General features: G+C 43.4%; 1 protein-coding gene across 1 annotated transcript in view; it reads right to left on the minus strand.

Moving 5' to 3' along the window:
• Positions 1-22211, minus strand: part of LOC121860494 (ectopic P granules protein 5 homolog) — a gene marked incomplete at its 5' end in the record, with an annotated part of 61169 nt that overhangs the window by 3846 nt on the left and 35112 nt on the right.

Consider the following 22211-nt stretch of genomic DNA (forward strand, 5'->3'; position numbering starts at 1 on the left):
GGCTTTCACATTCATATTTTTGCATAAAATTTGTAACAAATGTGTAAAGTGCTTCTGCTGTTCTATCTTGAGAGACGTTTTCAAACCCTAAGAACCGTTCATATACCTTGTTATCCAATGAATACCGAAACACATATGACAACTGACATAAATTGGTAATGTCAGTGGCTTCATCAAGCATTACTGAAATGAATTTTGCATGTTGGATCTCTTTTTTAATTTCATCAAGCATAACATATGACACAGATTCTATGAGGTCGTTTTGTATTAAATTGGACAGTCCACTGAAAGTTGTAGCATTGTCAAGGAAGCCTCTTAACTGTCCATCATATTTGCTTAGCACGTCAATAAATTCGACATAATTGCCTTTGTTTACTGAACTAGTGGCCTCATCATGACCTCTAAATGCTTGCTCTGTTTTTGCTAAGTAACATACTGTATCAATATAACGTTTCATGATTTCTCTGTTCCTTTTAACAAGCTGATTATGTTGATTGTCACGAACTCTCTTTTGATCACTCAACATATAGTCAATCCTTGCTTTACCAAAAGTTTTTTCAGATATTACAGCCTGCAAGTAACTTTCTGATAGGCTGTGCTTTTTTACTGCTTTATGTACATTTGACAAATCATTATATCCGTAAGTATTCCATACATTTTTATCATTTGAAAAAAGAAGACATGCCCAACAATAAACTCTTTGTGCACTAGAACATCCAGCAAGCCAGTCATTGATCATGTACATTTGATTGTTAAATTTTCGAACACAGTTTTTTACTTTTAAGCTAATGCTCAATTTAGGAATATGCCTGCCATTTTCCACAATAACTTTCTTAATTGTAAAGTCACGAGATCTAAAAGAATTCTTTAGTAGATCACATACAGTGCATGCACATGCTGAACTTTGCTCCTCCTGCGACTGCATTTTCAGTTTGGGGGTATATTAATCCAAATAAATGCGTCGCACTCACACATCATGACCTCTGAAAGTCAACTGAATTTCTTACGTTGAGTGTTGACATAGACCGTAGCCTAATACAGTGATACCATCTCTTTCAAAACAAAATCTATCAATTCAAAAAAAGTTTATAGCCATTATTAATTTATTATATTATTCAAAAATGAAAGTGACAATGACAATGACAATGACAATGACATTAATGAAGTACTTTGATAATGAGTCCAATAGTCTACGAAACTGTGAAACATAAAAAAGGTCAGATAATTATTATTTACGGATACGAATTTATCATTGAAAAAACTAATTAATGAACTGGTAATGCTGCGATGCTGCGGTGCTGCGGTGCTGCGAGTATAGGGGGTGGGGGAGGGGGACCAGGGAGGACGCTGTGCTTACGTTGTCCAAATTTCTAGCACAATTAATTATACTGACTGATAATAACAAATATTATTGAGGGGACATTCCAGCATCAGAATGCTTTCCACAGGTTATTAAATTGATCTGAACCTTATTTCCATGGGTTTGGAAAAAGGGGAGGAACATAAGTTAAATTATTTGTTCTCATCTTACGTCTGGCAATGGCATACCATTGACGCTGTGAGCGTGGGGGAACGAGGGTACTGCAGTGGAATATTGCTTACTTGAGGGATAGATTTTCAAGCGGAAAATGCCCGTCTTGCAAGTTTCACAAATTAACTGGGACAAAAAAAAAACACAATGCTATACACGATTGAATTAAATAATATGTTGATTAAATAAAATATTTTTATTTGGAAGGGAATCATTGTTATAGGGTAAGCAATGCTTACCTTGCTTCTTATGAATACACGCCACTGGGTGAAGCCAATTCGGCTCTTCTCATGGGAGTTACAAATACAATCCCACAGTGTTTATACCACAGTATTTACACCACAGTATTTACACCACAGTATTTACACCACAGTATTTACACCACAGTATTTACACCACAGTATTTACACCACAGTATTTACACCACAGTATTTACATTAGTGGCTTTTATAACATTTTTGGGGTCATCATACATTTTATTCATTATTTGCTTTACAGTTGATGCCTAAAATTGGTTGTTACTGTAGTATAAAGACAAGATCCATATTGATGCATCGGGGGAGGGGCACGTGGTCTCAGGCTGATAGTTTTCATGTTTGTTTGGGTAAGGCAACCCCAGCACTGTACTTGTAACCAGAGGAGATAACATTAGATTACTTAAATGGGATCTTGGGTAACACCCAAGAAAAGCCAAAACCGCAAATACTCATTTGGGAATTAGTATACCTGTGGTGTAATGGCCCCCCTGTCTCATCAACAGAACATATTATATAAATGGGTCGTTTAAATGCATTTGGTTTGCAGAGCCATGATTATGAGAAATTTAAGCAAACGTTAAGTGGAATCTTTGGGGGGTAATTGAGATCTTTGGGGGGTAATTGAGATCTTTGGAGGGGTAGGTCACAGCTGGGCCACCTTCAATTGATCTTCAGATGGATGGATGGATGGATGGATGGATGGATGGATGGATGGATGGATGGATGGATGTACACCGGGGATACGCTGTCGACATCGCAGGCGAGGTTCGCCAGGACATGCAAGCGACATTCTGGACCTCAGATTGGTACGACGATCAGGGTAATATGTCAGCGGACAATGTGGAAACGTTGATAGATCTAATAAGTTTTCTGCTTTCCGTCCGTCGTCCTCTATATAGCCGGGCACAAGAAGTACAGTATGAACCACTCCTGGATATGGTGGAGTACGCAAATAAGCTCTGTCCCCGGGCTACGGGAAATTTAATGCCGCAGCCCTCAGTGACGTCACGGCAACCCTTGACGTCAGATGCCTCAGATGGCACACATGTCCCCCTCCCAGACTCCTTATGCAACACACTTACCTCCGATTGCACCTCCCCACCTGATTTATAAACAAAAAACATCTTTACGATGCGCACACTGTAATAAACGTAGCCACGTAATGGAAGATTGTTTTCAGCTCCAAGGTAATAGTGCAAAATTTAAGGACACATCCAGTGAATAGCCATTCTCAAGGTCATACAGTGAGGCACCCACACCAGCAGCACCTCCTCTTAACCTGAAAGTGCGTAAATGGTGCGCCCTTCACAAATCGACAACTCATAGTTCATATGACTGCGATGTGCTAATAAAGGCGAGGGGTGTGGACCTTAGTGAAACAGAGGTGTCGTATAGGCACAAGCAGAAACGTCCCCAGGACATGTCGTCGGGGGAAGACAAACGCATACCACACCAGGAAGAGGGATAGATAGGGTTATCCCCGCCCCTCCTCACAGCACTTTTATAGCGGCGCTTAGCAAAGTTGAAGTGTTGTCAGTGCCGGTGAGAGTAGATAATACCAGATTGGCTCTTGATATAGACACAGGTGCTTGCGCTAATGTATTGGCCTTGACATCATATCAAGAGTTACAACGTAAATTCCCACCCTGTAACTTTCCACTGTCTATGAGTAAGACATGAGTTGTACATGTGAGAGGGCAACTCTCCCAGGAGGTAGAGCCCCATTGTCAGGATGTCTGTCTTCCCCGCGCAGCAAGGCAGGCCCTTACTCGAGTAGTCGCTCACACAAAGTTATATAATAAGGACTTGACCTAACGTTTATAATACATAAACGCTGTCCCTTTCTCATTCACTCATATACAGTGGAACTTATGGTTCGATCTACACTCAGGAATTATAGATACAATCCTTTTATAATAAAACAAGGAACTACAGTTGGGGTTTCGTTACTTAAACCCAAATAATAAATATATGTGAACGGCCTGGTTAATTGCGCAAAACAACCAAGTCAGTGGCCACCAAACGGCTCGGGTAGGTCATGCACTTAACCAGCCGGGCTATCAATTCACGGCCCAGTGTTCACACTGATGCACTGTACCGGCATTTACTAACATCATTATTTTAAACTAATCATATTGTATTACAATAATAGAAACATGCAAACACAGTTATTGTACATACCCCAAAAAATTATTTACAAGTACAGTCGGCCCTTAACTTAGGCGCGGGATAGGTAACAGAGATAACCAGAAATGTTAAAAATCCAAATACTTTTGCTGCACCCCCCATGTCCTTACTTACCGTATATACCTGTGTGTAGTTCGATTTTTTAAGACGAAATTATTTGGCAAAAATTGGGGGGTCGATCGACCTCTATACGGGTTATAGGTTCGTTAGGTTGAAAAATAATTACCAGTAACTACCAATAAACAATAAAAACAACGCAACACCAGCTGTGAGTGTCGGTACAGTTGCCAGGGCACACCTCTTGCGTCATCATAGCAAGCCCAAAGTAGCCAAATGCATGGTATGGTATGGTATGCGCAGGACAATGCCAAACATAAAGTATTCATTTTTAAAGTTCATTTATAGATACTGTACATATATTTTTGTTCATTACATTTGAAACATCAATCTTTGTTAATTTAATTTGAAACAAAAGAAAATTAAGATACCGTATTTCTAAATACCGGGTATTTTCATGAAAATATTGATTCACAATTATATTTTACCTTAACTGTCACTAAATGAATAAATTATAAAAAAATAAATGACGGGTATGGAAATGTACTATTTTGGCTGAAATGACGTACATATTACAGTGGAAAGTGGGATAAAATCACGAGGAAAACAATGACTTTCGCTTTCTTTCGTTGTTCAAAAGATTTTACCGTGGAACAAACCTGTACTGTACATGTAATAAGTGATTACCGTACTTAAATTGTTATGTCTATTGCAAATATAGATTGTTTATACAGGTAATCAAATACATCATTATCTTACAAGAATCCTCGTCGTCTTCGCTCATGCTATCGGTGTTAGAGTCGCTCAGGAGCTGGAATTTCGTGGCAGAGAATGCAGCTTTTACATTACAGATCAATTCTTGGTCCATTGGCTGTATTATAGACGTAGTGTTGGGAGGAGGGAAGACCACTTTTACGTTGGGGTGACGATCTAACAGTAGGGGGCTAGTGTCCTGGTGCGTTGTCAAGCAGCAGCAACAAAATCTTGAATGGAACATTCTGTTGCTCACAAAATTTCTTCACATCGGGAACGAAACAGTCATCAAACCAGGAGAGGGACAGAGTAGAGAACATCCAAGCCTTACATGCGGTCAGCCAGTGGACATTTAGCTTGGTCATGTCCATGCTCTTGTAGGCGTGTGGCTTGTGTGCTGTGTGGATCACCGATAACTTGAGCTTACAGGTACCGGAGGCATTGGTGGTAAACAGGACGGTGATGCACTCCTTCTGCAACTTCCGGCCCCGACACTTGCTGGCGTTCTTCACAACGAAGGTCTTGGAAGGTAGCTTCTTCCAGAAAAGACCAGATTCGTTCATGTTAAGCACCTGGTCGTAGGTGTACTGTCCTTCCTCCATAATCTCACGTAAAAACGGAGGAAATTCCCTAGCCGCAGCACGGTCAGCACTGGCTTCTTCACCACCAATGTTTACATTGGTGATCTCGTTCCGCATCTTAAACCTCTGTAACCACCCAGAGGAAGCATTAAAGGGTTTGGGCTCTGTAATTACCATCTTTCGTGACACTGCAGCATACAGTTCACGTGCGTACTCCTTAACAGAGCGCGTGTCGACCGCCATGTTCCGTCGCGCATGACGCACCAAGTAGCTCACAAGTAATTTTTCATCTTGAGAAGCACCAAGTAGCTCACAAGTAATTTTTCATCTTGAGAAGCACCTAGTTGTGAAAATACTTGATCATAGAAGCACCTGTAGACTTTGTGATCTTCATGTGCTTGCTCCTCTATCTTAGCTGGCGCGCGAGATCAACCTGTCTTGTTCCATTCTCCAACTCTTGTATAATCTTATATTTAATTTCGTAGCTTAAGGAACATCGTGTCTTCTTTGGCTTAGGGCGGCTGGGTCCAGGTAATGCAAGGTTTCTTTGTGGTGGTGGTGGTGGTGGTGGTTCTGACGTGTGTCACGGATACCCACAAAATGTTTTATACTACTGAGGGTATACACAAACACTTGTTGTGAATGGGGCGGGCATGACAGTCATACCGAGCAGCGACTTCAGCGTGTCCATTCGCCTGGGGGTACTGGGGCGAGGTCACGACATGACGGACTCCCCAACGGTCCATGAAGTCCCGGAACTCGTGGCTGGTGAACTGGGGTCCTCCATCAGTCAGTCCTGAGGCGGAGGGGAACACCAACTTCTCTGAAGTAATGCCTGAAGTTCCGGATGGTAGCAGTAGCCGTTGTATCACTACCCCAGGGGACGACAACAGGCCATCCAGACAGTCGGCCGGCAATGACGAGGAAGGACTTCCCTGCAACTGCAAAGAAATCGGCCGACACAGACTCAAAGGGTCTTGAAGGGTTGTCGTCGCACATTAAAGGTTCCTGTTGCTTGCTAGGTTGCAGAATCTGACACAGTTCACAGGCACGGACGGTACTTGCAATGTCCGCGTCGATTACGGGCCAAAATACAGTCTGCTTCGCCCATCGCTTGGTGGCCTCCACTCCTCGATGGCTGTCGTGAAGGCGGGCCAAGGTACAGCGGCGTAGGGCAGCAGGAATAACTACTCGTGGACCATACAAGACGAGGTCTCCGTCACAATAGAGTTCCTCACGTATTTTCCAGTACGGGAGTAGTGATTCATGAAGGTCGTATCGGTTAGATGGAAATCCCTGAGACACAGTCGACAAGCCGGATGTAGGAAGGGTCGGCCCGGGCTGCGGTGCGGAGATCTTCAAGGGTCTTGTCTGCATCCGGTGCTGTAGACTCTTCTGATGTGAAGACGGCCTTCAATGAAACTACTGACTTGAGGGATGCAGCAGCTGTAGAACACAACATCTCGTCCTCTGGGGTGGGGCGACTGACAGGGGCACGGGACAGGGCATCCGGGATGCACAACAGCTTACCCGCACGCCACACAGCCGTGAAGAGATAAGGCGAGAGCTTCTCTTTCAGACGTTGAAGGCGAGGGTTCTCTACTGCATCCAAAGAGTAGTGATTGATTATAGGTATAAGGGGGCGATGATCCGTGAAGAGGGTGAAGTGCTGAAGTCCTATCAGGTAGAAGCGGCACTTCGCCATCGCCCAGACAACAGCCAACATCTCCAGCTCAATCGTGGCATATCGGGTCTCAGCGTCGGTCAGGAACCGGGATCCACACTGAATTAAGCGGAGTTGTCCACCGCCATGGTCCTGCAGAAGGGCGTAACCAATGCCGTAGAGTCTGGAGGCGTCAGTCTGGAGGACGGTGGGTAGGGCTGGGTCGTAACAGGCGAGGACAGGTGGACTTAAGAGGGCCTGCTTGACTCGCTGGAAGGCCTCTTGATGATCAGGGGTCCACAGGAATGTACTCCTGGGGCTCAGCAGGGGGCGTAACGGCTGGGCTGCGGCGGAGATGTCAGGTGTGAATTGAGCCAGCTGATTGACCGGACCCAAAAAAGAACGGAGGCCTGTCAGGTTGGCAGGGGTTGGAAAATCCCTGATTCCACTTACTTTCTCCGGGTCAGCTGCGATGCCTGATGCTGAGAGAGTGTACCCACAGAAGTTCACTGATGGAGTGGCGACTACAAACTTGTCAAGGTTGAGGGTAATCCCGTACTTTCGACATCTGGTGAGAACTTCGTATATCCGGGAGAGGTGGGTACAGTAGTCTTCGTCGTGGAGTAAGATATCATCAACCACCTTGACACAATTCGTGACTCCTTGAAGGGCCGCGTCACCACGTTGACAGAATGCATCGCCCGTAGCGGCAAATCCCATGGGGCCTCTGCAATACTGGTATCTTCCATATGGTGTGATGAATGTGGTCAAATGTTGGTCTTCTTCGGCCAACTCGATCTGCCAATAAACACATAAAGCGTCCATAGTTGTAAAAAAATTCGCCTTCGGGTCCACACTTCGAACAGCTGCGGAGAGTGTGGGTGAAGGGTGGGCTGGACGGGAAACTTGCTGGTTAAGTTTTGACAGATCGGTGGTGATCCGTACTCCACCATGAGGTTTGGCAACGGGGACGAGAGGGTGGCACCAAGGTGAAGGTTCGTCTTCGGCCGGTTTGATGATTCCCTGAGCAACCATGGAGTCAAGCTCTTGTCTAACTAGCTCCTTGTAGGCGTGAGGAATCAAACGAGGGGTGTGAATGGCAAAAGGTGTAGCACCATCCTTAAGATGAATCTTCATAGGTGGACCCACCATCGGCTTGAGTGGTGTGGATCCTAAAGATTTCTTATTAACCAACACGTCAGCAAACTCCTTGAGAAGGTAAACTCTTGCATCAGAAGGGGATGTGTTAGTAGAGATAGGGAATTCCTTCAACCTGTTGACATGGGTGACCTTTAAGATAGGTTTAGGGAATTCCTTGGAAATAATGGCCAACTCTTGACAATGGCCATATGATAAGAGCGGAGTCGGGATACCATCATGAACATCAATCCGGGCCAAGCAAGACTGCTTACCAAAGGTAAGGGTAGCCCAGAAAGATCCCAAAGCTGGAGCCATCTTGGAACCATCAGCTGTCAGTTTCGTTGTCTGAGGAGGGGGCTGTAGGTTGCTCCAGGGTATTCCCAAACTTGCTAAGTGTTGTGGACCTATTACTGAGACGTCAGCACCGGTGTCAGGTAACATCTGAAGACTGGATGACGAGTTACCGGAAGAAATGACGACATTGATGTGCTGGGGCGTCGTGTCTGTGGAACAATGTACACGACGGCAGGAACGACTGGACACAGCTTCTTGATGCTTGCCAGGAGGGGGCGCGCCAGTACTACCTGAGGATGACTTCTTGGATCCTAGGTGGTGTCCTTTGTGTCTTCTTACGACAACATTTGTAATAATGGCCCACACGACCACAAAGTCTGCACTGAACTTTGCTAGCAGGGCACTTGACTGTGTAAGCCCAGTGACCCTGGCGGTCGCAACTTCTGCAGATGCTTTGAGCAGCTGGGCACTGGGAGGCATTATGCTGTCTCGCACAGCTGTTACACAAAGTTGCTGCTGAAGGTGTAGCTGGAGGGTGAGGGGTGGGGTTACCTTGCTGCTTCTTACCCTCTCTGTAGGAAGACACCGCCCTCACCTGGTCAGGCTGTGAGCGTAAAGCTGTAGTCGCACACCTGGCGGCCTCGTACGCTCGTCATTTCGTAACAACATCTTGAAGGGAGGAAGTGGGGTCGAGGGAAATGAGACGCTGAACTAGCTCTTCATCTGGGACACACGTTAAAATAATTGTCTTGAGTTGTGTCTCTTCACAGACTTGAGAATGTCCGGGACAAACATCAACTTCCTCAGAACACCTTTTGAGCCTTACAAAAAATGCGTCAAAAGGTTCTCCATCAAGCGGCTTACATTGGAGGAGTTCTCTTCTTCTGAGAGCTTCGTTGCGCTGTCCCTTGACGTGTTCCTGCAACTTGTCGAGCACAGCCTCTACCGTCAGAGTTGTCGTAGGAGGCACTTGAAGTGTGTGCTCGAGAGTACGTTGTGTCTCTAAGGACAAGCACATACGAAGCTGTATCATATGTTTCGGCTGTGATAAACTTGACAAGTCAACCATTGTTGCGTAGATGCCATTCCCGAAACATCTGATAAGAAGCGTCAGACATCAGAGAGGGAGGCGTCTGTACTGCAGCCTTTTGAGGTGTTGTTGATCCGACTCTGGGAAATGACACACACACACACACACACACACACACACACACACACACACACACACACACACACACACACACACACACACACACACACACACACGCCACACACACACACACACACACACACACACACACACACACACACACACACACACACACACACACACACACACACACACACACACACACACACACACACACACACACACACACCACACACACACACACACACACACACACACACACACACACACACACACACACACACACACACACACACACACACACACACACACACACACACACACACACACACACACACACACACACACACACACACACACACACACACACACACACACACACACACACACACACACACACACACACACACACACACACACACACACACACACACACACACACACACACACACACACACACACACACACACACACACACACACACACACACACACACACACACACACACACACACACACACACACACACACACACACACACACACACACACACACACACACACACACACACACACACACACACACACACACACACACACACACACACACACACACACACACACACACACACACACACACACACACACACACACACACACACACACACACATATATCCAGCCCATACGCAGCACGAACTGATCGCTATAAGAACAGCCCAGTCCCAACCATTGTAAAATTATCAATAACATGTACAAATCAGTGACTAATTTCAGCAAACACTGCTCCTCACATCGTTACCTATGTTGAAATGAATTGTAGTTTGAGCTGATCTCATCTGGTTACTATTTATGTCTTATTTGTGTCACTTATGTCACTTGTGTTATTATTTGTACCTGTAACCTCATCTCCCAAATATATTCAGGCAGCCTTCAGTGCCTTCTGGCTGCCAAGTTTTCTGCTAATAAACCGTTAATTATTATTATTAATTATTATTATTATTTACACACACACACACACACACACACACACACACACACACACACACACACTGACTTTCGCTTTCTTTGGTTTGTGGGGTATGGGATGTTTGCTTCACACTAAGGATGGGATCGAGAAAGGAAACTCACAATGTGCTCTCTGTATACATGTTGTATTGGATGTACAATGCAGCTTGGTGCTGGGAAGGCAGCAAGGTTACAAGCGTGATGTAGAGAGAGCTGGTTGGTGAGGGTGCTCAGAGGAGGACAGCTTGTGGGTCGCCATGCTCGCCGGCGGGAGCGAGGACCCGCCAGGCAGGCGGAGGAGGAGGTGGTGTTGCTGGCTGGTTGGTGTAGGTAGAAAGAGAGAGATCGCGAATCGAATCAAAAAATGTTAGTGACAGGGGGGAAGGAGGTTCAGGGGAAGAATAAAGGGAGGATTGAAGTGAATTTTAGGAGGAGAGAATAGATGCAGTGGCTAAACACCGCTTACGTGAGGGAGTATAAGATGGAGGCAGCAGCAACTCGCCCGGACAGGGCCGGGAGGCAACAAGACAGAGCCAGGCTAGCGTGAGGTGCGTGTTGGGTTGGGCAATGGATATTCAGTGCTAGGTCGGCTTGATTGTGTGTGTTGGTTTCTTGTGTGGAGGAGATGTCTTGGTCTTCTTAGCTTGATGTCGATTTTCTTCTCACTCTCCTCCTCTTCTTGCTCTCTTGAAGTGTCCATTCGTTTGTGTTTGGGTCTTGTTGTTCGTCTTCCTCGTGTATTAAGTCCTCATAGGTGTGGAAGAAGTCAGAGACGGTGAGGTTGACCACGTGGGCTTCAGCTCCACGGGCCACGTGGTGTTCTTGGTTCTGTGTGGTGGGCGTCTTCTCTTGAGTTTTCTTTTCTTGGTTTTTCTTTTCTGCTGGTTTTTTCTTTTCTTGGGAGCGTACAGCAAGGAGGGCCTCTTTGTAGCTCAGTTTCTTCTCAAGACGAGCCTTGGCTACCCTGCATTCCTCCTTCCATTTGGGGCAGGTCCGATCGGCGGAGGAGTGTGGGCCGCCACAAGCAGCGCATTTTTTTACTTTGTTGGGGCAGACCGTGTAGCGGTGTCCAGGGCTGCTAAACATGGAGCAGGTGTCCTCCTGCGCCTCACACTTGTTTACAGTGTGTCCATAGTGGTGGCATTTGTAACACCGTTTCGGTCTGCAGTAGGACTTGACTGGCACAGTTACCCAAGCCAGTTGAGACTCCTTGGGTAAGGTGGAGTGGTGTCCGATGAGGGCAGTGGTGTCGGACAGCTTCTTCACAACTTGAAGTTACCCCTTGAGGAGCTCACTCAGCTCTGCTTGGTCCATGTGGCCAATTTCAGCGTGGGAGATTACTCCCAGCTTCAGGTTGTCCCACATGTAGGCAACCATTTTAAATGGAATGCCGTTGATGTCTGGGATCTCCGCGAGCTGTACGGGCATGCCCTTCTCGGCGAAGGTGATCTTGATGTCACCATGGAGCTTTAGACGTTCCACCTTGGTGACCCCCACGATCCCATTACTTTCAAAGAACTTCTGGATATCTAGGAGGTTTAGTTTCTTGGGGCAGGTCGGCGTATCCGCGCCACATTATCAAACTCGTAACCGTTCATGGTGAGAGAGAGGGTTAGAGAGTGACTGACGACTGAGAGATCACCACGAGGTCAGGTCTTAAATAGCGGGGGTTGGCGTGGCTTAGTAGTTGACCCCCGCTCCGTGGGCGGCGCTGGTTGACCCAGACCACTAGGCATACACGGGGGAATTCGCGGGGTCGGCTACGCAGCGACAAACAGCGTTTGTAGGGGAGAAATCCACTACACATTGTTCTAAAGATTTTACCGTAATCGCTTTTCGAATGGTTTTCAGTTAAAAAATGTTGTACAGTATTACAATAATATTCTATCCTAATTCACTTGAATAAATACTACGATACCTTATTTCTGAACATTTTCATTAAAATTCATCAAAATCATTTTCCTTGTCATCGTCTTCAGCACGAAACACCTCCTCCCAGTCTTCTCCTTGAACAGGGCAAGAGGGTACGTGCTTTTCAAATCGTTTTCTGTTAAAAAACTGTTACAGCACATGTATATTTTACCTAAACTACGCCTCAGTGAATATATTCTCAGAAATAAATAGTAGTTTTGCTAAAAAGTAATGTATTTCAATGTAAATTAGGTTGAAATACATGACGAAAACAAAAGACTTTACCTAACATTACGATGTTCAAGAGATGTTACTCGTTTTCTAATAGTTTTCGGTTAAAATACTATTATATTACAATGATATTCTATTCATACTGTGCTTGATTTAATACATTCACGGAAATGTAAGATTTTGCTGAAATGACGTACGGATTTGTGGAAAGTGGGATAAAATCATGACGAAAGCAATGATTCGCTTTCTTTCGTTCAAAAGATGTTACTGTAATCGCTTTTCGATTGGTTTTCACTTCAAAACTTTTGCATCACAAGTGAATTAGGATACAATATTATTGAAATAAAACAGTTTTTAACTGAAAACCATTAAAAAAGCGATTACGGTAACATCTTTTGAACGAAAGAAAGCGAAAGTCATTGCTTTCGTCAGTTTCCAGTGTAATACAAACATCATTTCAGCAACAATAATACATTTCCATATTCTCAGAAATAAATAGTAGTTTTGCTGAAACGTAATGTATTTCAATGTAAATTAGGATAAACTACATGAAAAAAAAAACTTTACATAACCTTCCAATGTTCAAGATATGTTACTCGTTCTTTTAATAGTTCCGGTTAAAATACTGTAATACGGTCAACCCTCACTTTACGCGGTCCCACATTTCGCGTTTCCACGTTTACGCAGTGCCCAGCCGGAACCCAGGATGCTCACATTCCGCGGTGAGTGTACCCCTTTACGCGGAGAGTGTCCGGCTCGTCGCTATTTTTAGATTCGCCCCACCTGCCTGCTCCCGCCTGCTCCCGCCTCCTCCCTCCTCTGCCTCCGCCTGGCCAAGCCGCGCGGTAAGGGTGCACAGTGCATGTCTCTGTTGCGTTATCACTGACGTCATATGACGTATTGGACTGTGATTGGCCATGCATCCCTACCTCCCTCCGCTGCTAGCTGTAATTGGTTTAAAGTACAGGTAGTTCTGCTATAACGCGATAGTAGTGTTCTTGTAAAACAAAGTGTGGAGTAAACAGAGCGCGCGGGTCTAAAACGCTATGTATTTTGTTTTTCTCTTATTTAAAATTTTACATTTTACATATACTGTACAGGTATACTGTATACATAAATATTACATAAATTATTTCTGCAATTTTTCACAAACAAAACACATAAATCAATTGAACATGTGATGTCGAACGTGAACTGTAAACACTGCATAACCCCGCGCCAAGCCACAGCACTGTACTGTACAGTACACTTTAAGCGCTACGTATTTAGTTTTTCTTTTATTTAAATTTTTACAATTTACATATATATACCTGTATAAGTAAATTGTAATTTACATATTATTCATATTATGCTAGAGCGCCCACAAAACATAAGAAACGTTTGAGTCCCCCAGTAGAGATGTCCGTTCTCTATCCACTCCAGGATGTCCCTCCGTTTTCTTTTTGTGTACTCGCTCAGGGACTCAAGTATTTCTGTATATGACACAGGATGATAAGGGAATTTGAATTTATTTGTTTATTTATTTATATATAATATACTGTAATATATTAAATATACTGCAAGTATTTTCTTTAATTTATATACGTGTTTCGCGACAAAGGGAGGCTACATTTATGGTGATCGTTAAGGACCAAACTCCGAATCCATGACGTGACTTCTGTTCATTATTTATATCCTAAATTTACCACTGTAGGTAGTTTCAAGAATTAATGCAGTCATTTACTGAATATTCTTTGCAAAAAAATAAATTTTAAATGAATTATTTATAAGAGATAAGTATTATGATCAGTAAATATACAGATAAGCATTACTGACCACCTCCGAACACAAGGACGGCTAAAAATAGCCACAGGCGGTCACAGTCAAGGTCACTTTCCCTTTCTTGTCACTGGCAAATGGGGGTGGGGGGATGATAATAGCAGCTGTTTTTATTATGGTATGTTAGACTGGTTTATAATACATTTTTATTATTTTAATATACCGGTAATCTTCATTTTAATCCAGCTTACCAAACGTAAGTTTCAGTATAAAATAATTAGTGGTACTGTAGGACCTTGTGAGTGGTTTACTGTATACCTGAATATTACATAAATTATTTCTGCAATTCTTCACAAACAAAACACATAAATCAATTGAATATGTGATGTCGAACGTGAACTGTAAACACTGTGTGTGATGTAGAGAGAGCGCGGGTGTAAAACGCTATGTAATTTGATTTTCTCTTTTATGTAAAATTTTACAATTTACTTATAATATATAGGTATACTGTATACACAAATATTACATACATTATTTCTGCAATTGTTCACAAACAAAACACATAACTCAATTGAACATGTGATGTCGAACGTGAACTGAAGCCACTACAACCGTTCGAGTGGAATCGCGTTAGAGCAAACGAGTTCGCGTTTTACAAATATCGTTCCTCAATTCATAAATCGCGTTCAAGCAAATTCAAGTTGTCAAAACACGCGTTATAGCAGAACTCACTGTAATATGACGTGTCCACCCGGGGGAGGGAGGGAGGGAGGGAGGGACGGAGGGAGGAAAGACGACGCTTGACCTAGCCACGGCAGTTTAATCCCTCCAGGCCACACCGTGTAATCGTGCATCCATTGTTCTGTAAAATGGCTTCCGCCGGACCACCACCCCCAGAGAGAAACCTTTCCTTGCCTGGACCCAGCCGTCCTAAGCCCAAGAAGACACGACGTTCCTTAAGCTACGAGGTGAAGTACAAGATCATCCAAGAGTTAGAGAAAGGAACAAGACAGGTTGATTTGGCGCGCCAGCATGGTGTGAACGAATCTACGATCCGGACGATAAAGAAGGATGCAGCCAAGATAAAGGAACACATGAAGATAACAAAGTCTACAGGTGCTTCTATGATCAAGTATTTTCACAACCAGGTGCTTCTCAAGATGAAAAATTACTTGTGAGCTACTTGGTGCGTCAGGCGCGACGGAACATGGCGGTCGACACGCGCTCTGTTAAGGAGTACGCACGTGAACTGTATGCTGCAGTGTCAAGAAAAAGATGGTAATTACAGAGCCCAAACCCTTTAATGCTTCCTCTGGGTGGTTACAGAGGTTTAAGATGCGGAACAAGATCACCAATAGAAACATTGGTGGTGAAGAAGCCAGTGCTGACCGTGCTGCGGCTAGGGAATTTCCTCCGTTTTACGTGAGATTATGGAGGAAGGACAGTACACCGACGACCAGGTGCTTAACATGGACGAATCTGGTCTATTCTGGAAGAAGCTACCTTCCAAGACCTTCGTTGTGAAGAATGCCAGCAAGTGTCGGGGCCGGAAGATGCAGAAGGAGTGCATCACCGTCCTGTTTACCACCAATGCCTCCGGTACCTGTAAGCATCAAGTTATCGGTGATCCACACAGCCCGCAAGCCGCACGCCTACAAGAACGTGGACATGACCAAGCTAAATGTCCACTGGCTGACCGCACGTAAGGCGTGGATGTTCTCTACACTGTCCCTCTCCTGGTTTGATGACTGTTTCGTTCCGGATGTAAAGAAATTCTGTGAGCAACAGAATGTGCCATTCAAGATTTTGTTGCTGCTGGACAACGCACCAGGACAGTCACCCCTACTGTTAGATCGTCACCCCAACGTAAAAGTGCTCTTCCTTCCTCCCAACACTACGTCTATATTACACCCATGGACCAAGAGTTAATCTGCAATGTAATAGCTGCATTCTCAACAAAAAAATAACAACTCCTGAACGACTACACCAACACCAGGGAAGAGTTGCGTAACCTGAGTGACACCACCACCGACAGCAAGAGCGAAGAAGACGAGGATCAACAGTTGGCAGAGCAAAAAATACTTTTCAAACAATTCTGGAGAATATTTAACATCAAGAAAGCTGTGGACTTCTTGGTGGAGGCATGGGATCAGCTGTCTGTAGCAACTGTTCATCACGCATGGAGACACGTGTTGCAAGGCATTCCGGGCATAAGGCAGAGTCAATCTGTGACTGGTGAGGTTCAGACTGTTACAGTAATAGTGGACCTTGCCAGAGAAGCTGCGCAGAGTGTTACTGCTGTAGGCTTCTCCGAGACCACCAACAACGACATCCGGGAGGTGATAAGGGATCCTGATGTGACTACCGACGAGATGGTAGATGATGATGACGTCAGTGAAGAGGCAGGTGGTGTGTCATCCCAAGAAGAACACCGTTTATCTCATAGTAATGTTAGGGGTGCCATCGAGTGTGTCGAGAAAATGAAGCTCATCCTTTCCGACGACCATGACACAAACAGGTATGAAATCTTCACTACCCAGCTGTTGCAGACTATGGTTTATCACGATAACATAAACACCAGCCGTCAGCAAAGTATAACAGAGTTCTTCGCCCACAACCCACCACCGCCAGCCCAAGCCAGTGATAGTGACAGAGGTAGAGACAATGAAGATGACTTTGAGGGATTTGTCAGGGAGGCCCTGACAAGTGTGGATGACAGTGATGGTGACTCACCTGAGGGCCAGTAGCCTGCCCTCTGCCTCGGAACCAGCCTCCATCACCTGTACGCCGACCCATCTCTTCTACTAACGTAAGTCTTAAACCTAACTTTTAGTTGTCCTAACCTAACTTTTAGTTTTCCTAACCTAACCTTCATTTTTCCTAAATTAACCTTTATTTTTCATAACCTAACCTCTTCTATATTACTTGTGTGGGCATACCATCATAAAGTTAAGATAAAATTTTTACAACAACATAGTTGTGTGTTGTCAAAAAGTGGAGTCTGGGGGGTCGGCCCGGTCTCTATTTCAATTAATCCCATATGTTATCTTGTTTACTTTACGCGTTTCTCACTTTCCGCTGTACCCTCTGGGCTATATTGACCGCGTAAAGTGAGGGTTGACTGTATTATTGATATTCTATTCTTAGTGTGCTTCATATAATACATCCCCGTGTGCCCAGCCATCTTTTCTACTAATGTAAGTGTTAAAAAACCTAATATTATTGATATTTCTCTTAATTATTAATTGTGTGTGCATACCATCATAAAGTTAAGATGATATTTTTACTACAACATAGTTGCGTGTCGTCAAAAAGTTGAGTTTGGGGGTCGGGCCAGTTTCTATTGGAATTAATCCCATATGTTCTGTTGTTCACTTAGCGCGGTTTTCACATAACACGGTACCCTGTGGGTTCTATTGACCACGTTAAGCAGGGTAATACTGTAATCGGTTCTAGGGCTTATATTCCTTAATATTTTATTAAATATCAAGAAGTTTATACTATTCAATAATTTTAACAGTTTAATTTTATTTCTGTTAGAAATTTTAACAATTATTGAACATAATTGAAGGTAAGGTAACTATTTTGATGCGCGCCATCCAGCCTGTCAACACACCAAACAGGCGCCAGTCTCTCTGTCTTTTCAGTGGAGGTAACATCTTGCTTGAGACTCTCTTCAACTAAATGCTTTTTTCTGTGTTTGCAAGCAAATTATTGGTCATTTTTAAATGTATTTTTCATATTGATAATACATAGCACAGTGCAGTGTTATTTTAAAGAAAATATTCTTTATTTAAAGCAAGTTTAAACTGAAAATATCACGTGTTGAGATTGTTTGAATCCAGCATGGGGCATAAGAGATCAAGAAAAGCGATTTAAATCCAAGTACAGCGGGAAGTTATTAAAAAAAAAAGAAGGGATTAGAACAAATGCGCCATGCAAAGAATATGGCATGTCGACATCAACTGTGTAAACGCCTTAGTTAAGGTAGTTCAGGTGACGGGCAAGTCGAAGGGAATGATTGAAACCCGTCTTTTGACGCATTCAATATTTATTGATGTGGTCAAAACCTGCAGACAACAAGGCGTTCATTAGTATTACATGGTGATCTATCTGATACATAATTAGTTAGTCTCACACAATTTATCTTAATTACAATTGATTACTGAGCATAGTGACATGATAAAAAGTTCATAACTCTATTAATCTTAGCTACACTTCATTCCGCGTTGTCTTATTGCTCCAGATAAGGCAGGAACGAGTGGGCATAATTAGTCCACAATATTTCAGTACTGAGGGGTATGTCATTACTTTGGCTGTACTTACAAGTGTGGGTCAATGCGAACCAGTATGGTGTTCCAAGGGAAGATAGTTCTGTGCAAATTGTTTCAGTACAAAACTCGGCCAGGATTGGGAGTTGTTGTTCACCAATGCTAGCAGATTGTTGATCCTCACAGCATCACTTGAGGGGGCAGTCTCCTGGAGTCCAGGTGGCCACACCGCCTTTTAAATCATACATTAGCAGAGTCATGATGTCTTCTCCGCAAACACCGCCCACCCCCTAATCTTTGTTGGGTAAGGCAGCAAAAACGTCAGCACTGACACTAGTGTTGACGCCAGACGATGAAGACACTCCCGGCGATGCCAGCACTTACGCCAGTAGCGATGACAGTCCCGGTGGTAAAGTGTCCAGATTGCCACGCCGCCGTAAACACCGCCCACCCCCTAATCTTTGTCGGGTAAGGCAGCAAAAACGTCAGCACTGACACTAGTGTTGACGCCAGCGATGAAACACTCCAGGCGATGCCAGCACTTACGCCAGTAGCGATGACACTCCCGATGGTAAACACTCCCCCCACCCCGTCAGCTGCCAAATCTGTCGAGGCAACAGGTCGCGTGGGGGGTGGGAGGATCACTCGAGAGGGTGATCTGTGTTATGAGATCCATGACGCCCTCTCAGCGCTCACGCCAGTGTTGATGACACTCCCGATGGTAAACACCAGCCCCCCCCCCCCGTCGCTACATCTGGTGTGGTAACAGGCCGCGTGTTGGGTGGGGGAGGCACATGGTTGTTGACGCCAACGATAAAGCCAGCGGCGATAACAAACTGTGTCGACAATTCTTGCACAGAAAGACAAATTTAAAGAAGTGAAAGTGAGAGACAAATCTACCAGAGTGTTTAAAAGTAGATCCCTAAATGCAGAAACAGAGGTTACTTCTCATCTGGATTAGGGAAAAACAGATGAAAGGTGATTCAGTTTCTACTGAATTTATTTGTGAAAGAGCCAGGGAGATTTACGAACATTTAAACAAAGATCGACCTGGTTCTTCAGGCACAGAATTTGAAGATTTTAGGGCCAGGAAAGGCTGGTTCGAAAAATTTAAGAAAAGAAGTGACGTTTTTAGTGTAGTTAGGCATGGTGAGGCTCCTAGTGATGATAAGGAAGGGGCAGCAAAGTTTTTAGTGGAGTTTAAATAACTGATGGAAGAAGAAAATTATCTTCCACAGCAAGTGTTCAATGTGGACGAAACTGGGCTGTTTTGGAAAAAGATGCCCAAAAGGACATTCATCACCAGAGATGAAGCCTCTTTACCTGGGCATAAACCCATGAAAGACCGTCTCACTCTATTGCTTGGTGCCAATGCTTCAGGGGATTTCCGACTGAAGCCTATGCTTGTCTACCACTCTGAGAACCCCAGGGTGTTCAAACAACAAAAAGTGGTAAGAGGAAAGCTTGAAGTTTATTGGAAGTCCAACCATAAGGCATGGGTGATAAGACAGCTCCTTAATGAATGGTCTGTTGAGGTGTTTTGCCATTCTGTGAAGAGCTACCTAACAACCAATAAATTCCCTTTCAAGGCTCTTCTCCTCATGGATAATGCCCCTGGACATGACCCTCAACTTGCCAGAACTTTGGAGTCTCAATTTGACTTTGTGAAAGTGTTGTTTTTGCCTCCCAACACTACATCAATCATACAGTCAATGGACCAGAATGTGATCAGCAACTTCAAGAAGTTGAACATGAACAAAATGTTTAGGAGGTGTCATCAGGCATTTTCCACTGATCCTGAACTAACAATGAAACAGTTTTGGAAGACACAATTCAACATCCAGTGTCGTAGCTATAGTGTGTGGGGCCCGGGGCGGCCCTTGAGTTTCGTTCCCCCCCTGTGTCCCAACAAAAATACATATTGCACAGTGACTCACTTATATATATATATATATATATATATATATATATATATATATATATATATATATATATATATATATATATATATATATATATATATATATATATATATATATATATATATATATATATATATATATATATATATATATATATATATATATATATATATATATATATATATATATATATATATATATATATATATATATATATATATATATATATATATATATATATATATATATATATATATATATATATATATATATATATATATATATATATATACACACCTAAACCCCGACTTACGACGGGGTTAGGGACCCAAATCCAGGTCGTAAGTCCGATATGGTCGTAAGTCGATATGGTCGTAAGTCCGATATAGATAAAAAAATAAAATAAAATAAAAAAAATTCAAAAATTTTTTTTTTTTCAAAATTTTTTTAAAATCTACAATGAAATACAGTACACTAAACGTAAAAAATAATGAGGAATGGATACAGTACAGTAAAAGTAATAAATAATGAGGAATGGATACAGTGTGACTGAGCACTTACCTTAAATGTAGTCAGCTGAATGCACACGGGCCCCCATAATTTTCTATTTACAGGATACATGGAGACTATATTAATTGGAAGAAGCAGAAGAGGAGACAGGGCTGGGTGGGTCATCAATGTCGCTTCCTTCAGACAGGTTTATGTACTGTGGTAACTTGCTGGTTGAAGGTATTGGATCATCTTGAGGGAGTGAAGAGACAGCACTGGTGGGGCGTGAGGAGCCAGTACTGGGGGACTTCTTGAAATAGGTGTCCAATTTAGACTGCACAGTTTTCTTTTTCTTTTCATTATAAATTTCTCTGTAGCAAGCAAGTGAATCTTGGATCATTCTGTCAACTTTGGCATAACGCTCATAATTTGGATCCATGTCATCAAAAATTTGCATTGCTTTATTAATTGTAGCAAATGCCTCTGCCATATGTTTCACTGAAAACTTTTTGGGAGGTGCAGGCTCTTCTTCTACATTTTGTCTCTCTTCCTCTACAACTTTCTGTGCATCTAGTTCAATAAGATCCTCGTTACTGAGCTCTTCTGCTACACTTTCAACCAACTGTCCAACATCTTCAGTATCAATTTCTAACTCCAGCTGTTTACCTAACTCCACTATCTTGTTACTAATATCCAAAATAACTTCACTTTCATTAAATCCTTTGAAACTGTTCACATATCTTTTCAGGATTTTCTTCCATATTCCATTCATGCAATGTTTTGTAACCTGATCCCATGCTGCACTAATGTTCTTTATACATGACAAAATGTTGTATTCCTTCCAAAACTGTCTGAGCGTTTTCTCACCTTCAGTAGCAGCAACAGCCTGAGCGAAGGTCGTGCGTAAATAATACGCTTTAAAGGCAGAAATAGCACCTTGATCCATGGGTTGGATGATAGAGGTAGTGTTAGGTGGCATGTACACTACCTTAACATCAGGGTGCATGTCGTC

The sequence above is a fragment of the Homarus americanus genome, unplaced genomic scaffold (assembly GCF_018991925.1).
Source record: "Homarus americanus isolate GMGI-L3 unplaced genomic scaffold, GMGI_Hamer_2.0 scaffold20021, whole genome shotgun sequence".
NCBI classification, from domain to species: Eukaryota; Metazoa; Arthropoda; class Malacostraca; order Decapoda; family Nephropidae; genus Homarus; species Homarus americanus.